We start from the raw sequence: 8426 nt of genomic DNA on the forward strand, positions 1-8426 counted from the left end.
AAGAGAAAAATTTACGATTTATACTAGTTCCTCTACTTGTCCTTGCATGTAAAGTAAAATAATATTTTGAAAGTTGTGTATCTAGTAATCATTGAAGGATATGACAGGAAAATAATAATTAAAGTTGCATTGAAAATTGTGAATGACATTTATTTTGAGATAATTTTTTTTCCTTTTAAAGTAACACTCATTGTGAGACGGAGGGAGTAATAATTTGTAACTTTCATAAAACTATCAAATTTTAACTCTGTAAATGTTGTAGTCGATTCACAAAGGTTGTGAGTCGATTTACACAAGTCTTGGAATCAAGATTTTCATTTTGAAGCAGTGTCAATTAATTCGCAACTGTGTGAATTAATTCACAAAACCTCATGTTTTAATGTAAGTCGATTCACAAGACTTGTGAGTCGATTCACATAGTCTGGAACTTTAGGAATTACTTTTGGACCTCTATAAATTGATTTATCAACATGTGAGTTGATTTACAAATATAAATTTGTAGCATTCATGGCCCTAGTCATGGTGGGACATTTGATGGAGTTGTTTCAGACATGAAACAATAGGTAAAAGAAAAACAATCAGGACATTGGTTGGGGTTGTGGCCAAGCCAACTTTAGTATTCAGGGTCAATTGTTTTGGTGACCCACATTAAAACAATTAGACAAATTTTCCATACTCTAAGGAAAAGTTCAGTCATGTATTTCAAGGATTTCAAAATTATAGTCAGGTGTCAATTGACACAGTTTTATGAAAGCGTTTTATTGCATAAAGAGCATATCACTTCATGTTTTCTAAGTCTCCTTGAGAAGGATATTTTTACCGTCCTTATTTTTGAACTCACTGGAATTTGTTTCTCACTTTGTTTATTTAAATATTTAGCAGCTGAAGGTAGTTCTAGAGCAGCTTGATGTTTGAGGATTAATTTAATTTTTAATTATTAATCATGATTTAGTAGGGCTTGATGTATTAAAAGTTTATGTAAAAGTTAAATTAAGAGATTTGGTTAATCCATTGAATAACTGCAAAAATTAAACATACCAACTTATAACAATAATTAAAAATTAAAACTACTAAATAAATATCATGTTTTACAATCGTTAATCATGTTTCAAACTAAGAATCCATTGACATAAAAAACTTACATGTAGGCTAATGTCTTATTCAATTAGATTTCATATACTACTTAATGATAAAACATTGAAATGACGTTCCTTTTCCCGATTCATGTGGATAAATTAGAAAATTTGAATTGATTTTGTATCTTAATTAGTTATATAAACATAATAAAAAATTTATGTAGGATAAAATTCACTATATTCGATATGATCAAATTATCATCAAGTCACTATTAACATCTTATAAACATTTAATATATAATTGTTCATAATTAAAGATGTTGTGGCTAATCTCAAATTAATTAAAATCATATAAATCATCACGATATTTAATTCAGAATAATTAAATTGTACAAAAATAATTTAAATTAATTATGTTAATCATTATTGCACGATTAAAACACAAGATAATCATATTTTATATATGCAGAATATAAACATGCAATAATAAACCAGGCTTGGCCCAGTGGTATTGCCACTCTTATTTTACTACTGGTCTCAAAATCTGACAAATTTTTTTATTTTTCTATGATACAGATTGATATCCAATGTAGAGAAACAAATATACAAGTTTCACAAAGCATGTAGAGGTCGCTAACTCAAATGTTAGAAATAGTAAATCTCTGATTTTTTTAAATTAAAAAAAAAAAAAGAAAGAAAATACTTCATAATCGATCTCTAATGGGTCAGAGAGGGATGTCAATGGATAAAGTTTGTGTAGGGTACTATAATACTCGTCCTCATACCCGCGATTTAAAAAAAATATCTATATCCGTGCCCCCGTGCCCCCGTACCCATACCCTCTAGGTATCTAAGTGTTCGTACTCATACTCATTACTCACGTTTTAACTAAAAAAATTGATAAGTAAATGATATTGTTGTGATTAAATTTAAAAATTATTCAAATATCTTAAATCCAATCATAAAATATTATAAAGCAAAATATTTTATAACTCAAATATTTCAAATGAACACTCGTTACAATACATATTTAAATATCTATAATTATATTTTATGAAGTTGCAAGTCACACGACAAAATTATTTGAGATAATTGATACAAAGTTGCAAGTATAATTATAAAGTCACGATTAATAAGACATAACTATCAGTTATAAAATCACAATTATTTACCTATTTATCATAATCAGATTCTTAAAAAGTTTGCAAACGTTTATCTTTCAATTATAAATATTGTAGTGGTCCAATGATATTAATATATGTTAAAACATAAAAGAAAATAATTAATTAAACTAAACACTAATATAATAAGTAAATAAATAAATAAATAAATAATATATTTATATAAGTGCGGGTAATTACTCGTCCCCATGCTCATACCCATTATGCAGATTTTTACCCTACCCATTGTGAATTTTTTTCTGCGGGTATCCACTAGGTCTGTGTCTAATTGTCATCTCTAAGTCAGACCGACCCATATGAAGACCCACACGACGTGGAGCATAAAAACAATAGCTTTAAGCCATTTTTACACCAAAAATCAAGTTTAAACACATAATCATAAACAAAAATATGTAAAATTATTTTTAATATGATGCTTTTTAAAATTAAAAAAACAAAATAAATAAATAGTGTTTTAACTTTTTATTTTTCGGTTTTTTTAACTCAAGTTAAAAATTGTTTTAAAAATTGGAATTGTCAAACAAATTTTTAAACTTTTTTTAAAAAAGTAGTTTTCGAAAATTTATTTATAAAATAGTTTTCAAAAACTAAAAAGTAAAACACAATAAAAAAAAATCCATATTCTGTATAATTTCAAGTACTGTATGCCACTTAAACACCCAAACGTGAAATCACAATAATTTCATATTGTTAAAAAATTCAATAGAAATATCATACAAATCATTTTCATTTAATTTCTAATTTCAGTTTGGATTTGTTAAAAAAAAATACATTTATTATCTTTATATATTTTGCAAATCATCATCATATAAACTAGTATGTAATCTGTATCAAACATGGAAGATCATATCGCCAATATAAAATTATTCATTCTTTTTATTATAATTTAAAATTAAAATATGTTTAATTCATGATGTTTTTTTGTAATGATATAATAATATATTCTTTCACCAAAAGAATTAAAATAATATATTCATTAACATTAAAAAATGGGTAGCTATTCTGTTATATACATTCGTGTAAATACCAATGGTTAAAATAATGTATATACATTTGTTTTTGTGTACGTAATATGAAATATATCAGTTGTAGGTATTAATTTTTGTTTCTCATTAATTTTTGTTTCTCATATATTTTTTTTACTGAAAATAATTATATTTGAGACACTCTTGTTCATTAAACGTAGACATCTCTTCTAAATAGAATATTAAAATTTTGGTGTAAGTCATGGGAGTATATCCGTTTTTGCAATCCAAATCTTCTTGCTCATTAGTAATTAATTTTAAGTTTATTAATGTAAATGAACATATTTATATGGTATATTAATTTTTACCGTAGAGTTATCAAATTTTAATTTATTACTATGTATCTATGACTTGTATATTAATGAGATTTAGTGTAGTGTAGTTATTTATATGAATTTTATGTATTTATATTTGAAATCTATATAATGAGTTTAAGTTTGGAACGTTGATAATGTAAGTATGTGTGCTAAACTGTTAATTAATTATAAATGTACATATAATTAAACATTTGAATTTTAATCCTAAATATTATAAAATTTGTACATAAAATGATTTGTTGATATTTAAAAAAATATTTAAACTCAAATTATAAAAATTATTATATCAAAAACTTTTTTAAAAAATAACCTTTAAGTCAAATATTCCTTCTCGGACATTATATTTACTTATTATTATTTTTTTTGGACATAATATGTTTACTTACTTCTGTAAGATGTTGATTTCTATGTATCATATTTTGTCTATAGGTGAAAGAATAGTAAATTAGTATGGCATTATTTTTTTTATATATATTTTATCAAATTGTTATTAAACATTAGTCCCCTGTGTTAAAAATAAGTAAACATCAATCTGTAAAAGTAATATTAATATTCTACTTTCTTTCAAAATAAATAATTAAGTGAAAATTGTGATTTTAAATTCAATGTAATTTTGATTAGATTTTATGATATATAATTACATTTAAATTAATTACAAAAATTAAATTTAAATTTATGTATGGAACAAATGATTTATAAAATTAACTAGATAATAATCTAATTAAATTATTAAGTTTCGGTGTTTTTATTTTTTCATTTAAATAATTTAATTTATAATATTTCCTTTTTTACTCAATCAAATAAATAATTTTTTTAAATAATTGTATAATTTTGTTACTTTCATTATTTTATTTGACAAATGTTAACTATTGAGATACTTAATAGAAAGTATATTTGAGATACTATATATTACTTTGTCTTTTTCCAATTCTTTAAATTTATCTTTCCTATATAATTAATGAAAGATATTTTATAAAATAACTCATAATTTCTCTTTTTTATACAACCTTGATAACATTTCTTAATTTTTGTGAAACTAGCAAAATGACATATAATTTGAGACAAACGAAATATTAATACAAAAATTGTTTTACACAATTTGCACTATTTAATTTCTGTAATTAAAGGGGATATGCTTAACCTTAAATTAATTACATTAATAACTTATTATTTATAATATAAAAAAAAATCATTTGGTGGAATATGATTATGATGATTACCATTCCTTCTGTTCAATAATATTTATTGCAATTGATAACTTTAATTTATTTATGGAAATAGAATATGTTTCCAAAACTAATGAGGCATTTTTATAACATTTACATAATTCATATTATTGGTTAGTAATCCAAAATAGGAAATAGATTAGTAAAAAAAATTGAAACAGATTCATGGTGAAATATATATTTTCAAAAAAAAAAAGGCATTTATACGCATCAAAAGAAAAATTAGAAAAGGAAAAACAAATTTAAACTATTATAATATACTATTTTAAAATGGCCATCACATGAATGGTATATGTAGTAGACAAATTCAAAATAGATATTTTAAAATAGTAAAAGTTATTTAATATGTTTTACTCATGTTCTACGATTCATTACTTAACATGCTAAAATTTGAATCTTCGTTTAGAGATGTAACATACTAAATAAGATTACATTTGGTAAAGAGAACTTATTGAAAACTAAAAAAATATGCACTTATGAATGAAATAAATGTTTAATGATGTCACATGTACTTTTTTAAGAATTGCATCGAAATCTTTGTTTGTGGTGAATATTATTGTTGTGCATATTCTTATATCATAATCTCAAATAGTTTAAACTATAAAGTATGATAGATGTTGTAACACCCCGTTTTTCAAAGCAAGGGTATATATTTTTTTTAAAAGTAATTAAAAACGAACAAAGATTTAAATCAGAAAATGCCTTTGGATAAATAATTGAGTCATTATAATTTACAAACAGCGGAAGAGTTTCTTCAATTATAAATCCAAAACATTTACACAACAACAAATGGTACATGGAACCCATTCAAGTAAAAAGTCAAACTGACAATATTAGTATAAGTACAGTTTTCCAAACTAAAAATACTCCAATCCAAAAAGAAGGACACCTAGTTCCTATACATCATCCTAATCTGATCATCCTACCAAAAAGCTATACACCCTGAGTATCTCAACGCGCCCCGTGAGATCCTCCTAATGTAACTGCAATCACGCGTTCCCATCTCCATTCCCGTCCGTAGGGTACGAACCGGTAGGATCGTCCTGACTCTCATCTGAGGGCAAAGCCCAGATTTCCACAATAATTGTAAAGGGTCACCAACCGAAATTAACAGATAACACATAACATTTAAGTTTTAAATGCACAAAATAACCTTTCAACTAAGCATGCACCTTAAAAGGATTTTCCATATGCTAAAAGTTCATATAATGCTTGTCAATTAACAATGAACTCAAAATGAAGTTCTCAAACCATCAAGTAATACATAACTGACCAAAGCATTGATAAATCAATTGAGCAATCGATTATCTAACTCAAAATAAGGACTTTTGCTGAGCCAATCGATTGCCAAATCGATTTGGTCAGTTCTGCTGACACAACTTAACACTTAGCAATTCCTACGCGATTACTACGACACACGAAGGTTCGATAACCATCATACTCACACACAATACACAACACATAGCACTTAACACCTTCATCTCAGTTATCACGATAAATCAAAATTCGAATCACTCAATCATAAACTCAAATCAAACATGACTCGCGTGCCAGGCACCCTAATGCAATGCGTATATGCCAAAATGCATGGACTCGGAATTCCAAACCAAAACCCTCCTCGAAGGGCCGTAAATCATAATTGTACCGCCTATCGCAGGCCAAAGTACCAATTACCGAGGTGCCACCTATCACGGGTCAGCACGATTTACTAAAATGCGTAAATCATAAACGTACCACCTATCACGGGTCAGTACAGTTACCATGGTGTCACCTATCACGGGTCAACACGATTTACTAAAAGAAAAAGCGGGAATCGTAAACGTACCGCCTATCACAGACCAGTATTGTTTACCTAGGTGCCACCTATCACGGGTCAGCACGATTTACTAAAATGCGTAAATCATAAACGTACCACCTATCACGGGTCAGTACAGTTTACCGAGGTGTCACCTATCACGGGTCAACACGATTTACTAAAAGAAAAAGCGGGAATCGTAAACGTACCGCCTATCACAGACCAGTACTGTTTACCTAGGTGCCACCTATCACGGGTCAGCACAATTCACCAAAAATGTAAATCGTAAATGTACCACCTATCACGGGTCAGTACAGTTACCATGGTGTCACCTATCACGGGTCAACACGATTTACTAAAATGTAAATCGCAAACGTACAACCTATCACGGGTCCGTACAGTTTACCAAGGTGTCACCTATCACGGGTCGACACAATTTACCAAATGAAATGCATGAGCATACACAGACTCCATTCACAACAATCGTTAAGCAAATGCAGATATTAAAAGATTCCCCATTTTTAATACCCATTTACTTAAACGACTTTCAAACAACATTAATTAAATAAGTCATTAAGAGATTCCCCGTTCTTAATACCGATTTAACTTAATGATTTTCAAAACAAAACGTTAAGCAAACAGTCATATTAAGAGATTCCCCATTCTTAATACTCATTTACCGAAACGATTTTCAAAACGATAGTTAAGTAACCGAGACATTAAGAGATTCCCCATCATCAACGCCCAGTTAACTTAAACCTTTTCCTCAAAAGCACATTAAGTAAACCGAGGTATTAAAAGATTCCCCATTTTTAAATACTCGTTTACTCTAATGGTTTTTCAATTCCACAGAAACAAACTCAATCATACTTTCACATTCAAACCATAATTCACAACAACCACACCAATTAACAAACATCAAGTACGAACACACCAAATACAACGAACACAAATCACGCAACATAACACCCAGATACATCAAATTTCATTTACCACGAAACATTCATCACTATAAACAAAACCTAACTCTAAGGTTTTTACCCATAACGCACTAGTTTCGTTTTTCCCCAAATCGATACATTTAACCCTAACAAATTCCTTCCCACACAACTACAGATAAGTCCCTAATGCAAGCTAGAAATTTGGAAGGAGCCCTTACCTCAACGTTAGCTTTAACGTGCGTTTCCGGTACCGCGAGAAATTCCGGTAAAATCTCCGCTCGCAACGCCGCTTCCAATTTCGGTAAAATCTCCGCTCGCAACTTCGCCTCCAAATAGGTCCCCTAGCACCGTGGCGTGGTAGTGAGCAACCTTCCCTTATGACTCTTCGCGAAATGAAGCTTGGATCTTGAAGAAACGGAGGGGTTTGTGTTTGGATCTCAAAAACCGTTTTTCTTCGTTTTCGAATCAAAGAGGAAGAGTGAAGTTGCGAAAACTTTGATCTAACTCTCACCCAACCTTGGGTTACTAATTTTGAAGAAAAGAAAGTGACGAAAATGAGAATGGGAGAAAGGAGGGAATTTGGTTCACGGGTAACAGAGAGGAAGAAGATGGAAAATTCCAATTTTCCTTCCCTTCTTTTTCTTTCCTTTGTTTTTCCTTTCTTCCCTTTTCCTTCTTTCCTTTATATACTCTTTTCTTTTCCTTTTCTTTCCTTCTAGTTTTCTTTTCTTTTCCCCCCCTAAACAAACATATATCAATATAATAAATATAACTTAACAAATATCTCAAAATCTAGATATTTGTTAAATTATCGTTTCACCCGAAACGCCTTAAATTCTCCGTAAAGGATTTATCGCAGTTAAAT

This window comes from Cicer arietinum, chromosome 7, assembly GCF_000331145.2.
Source record: "Cicer arietinum cultivar CDC Frontier isolate Library 1 chromosome 7, Cicar.CDCFrontier_v2.0, whole genome shotgun sequence".
In the NCBI taxonomy this organism is placed as follows: Eukaryota; Viridiplantae; Streptophyta; class Magnoliopsida; order Fabales; family Fabaceae; genus Cicer; species Cicer arietinum.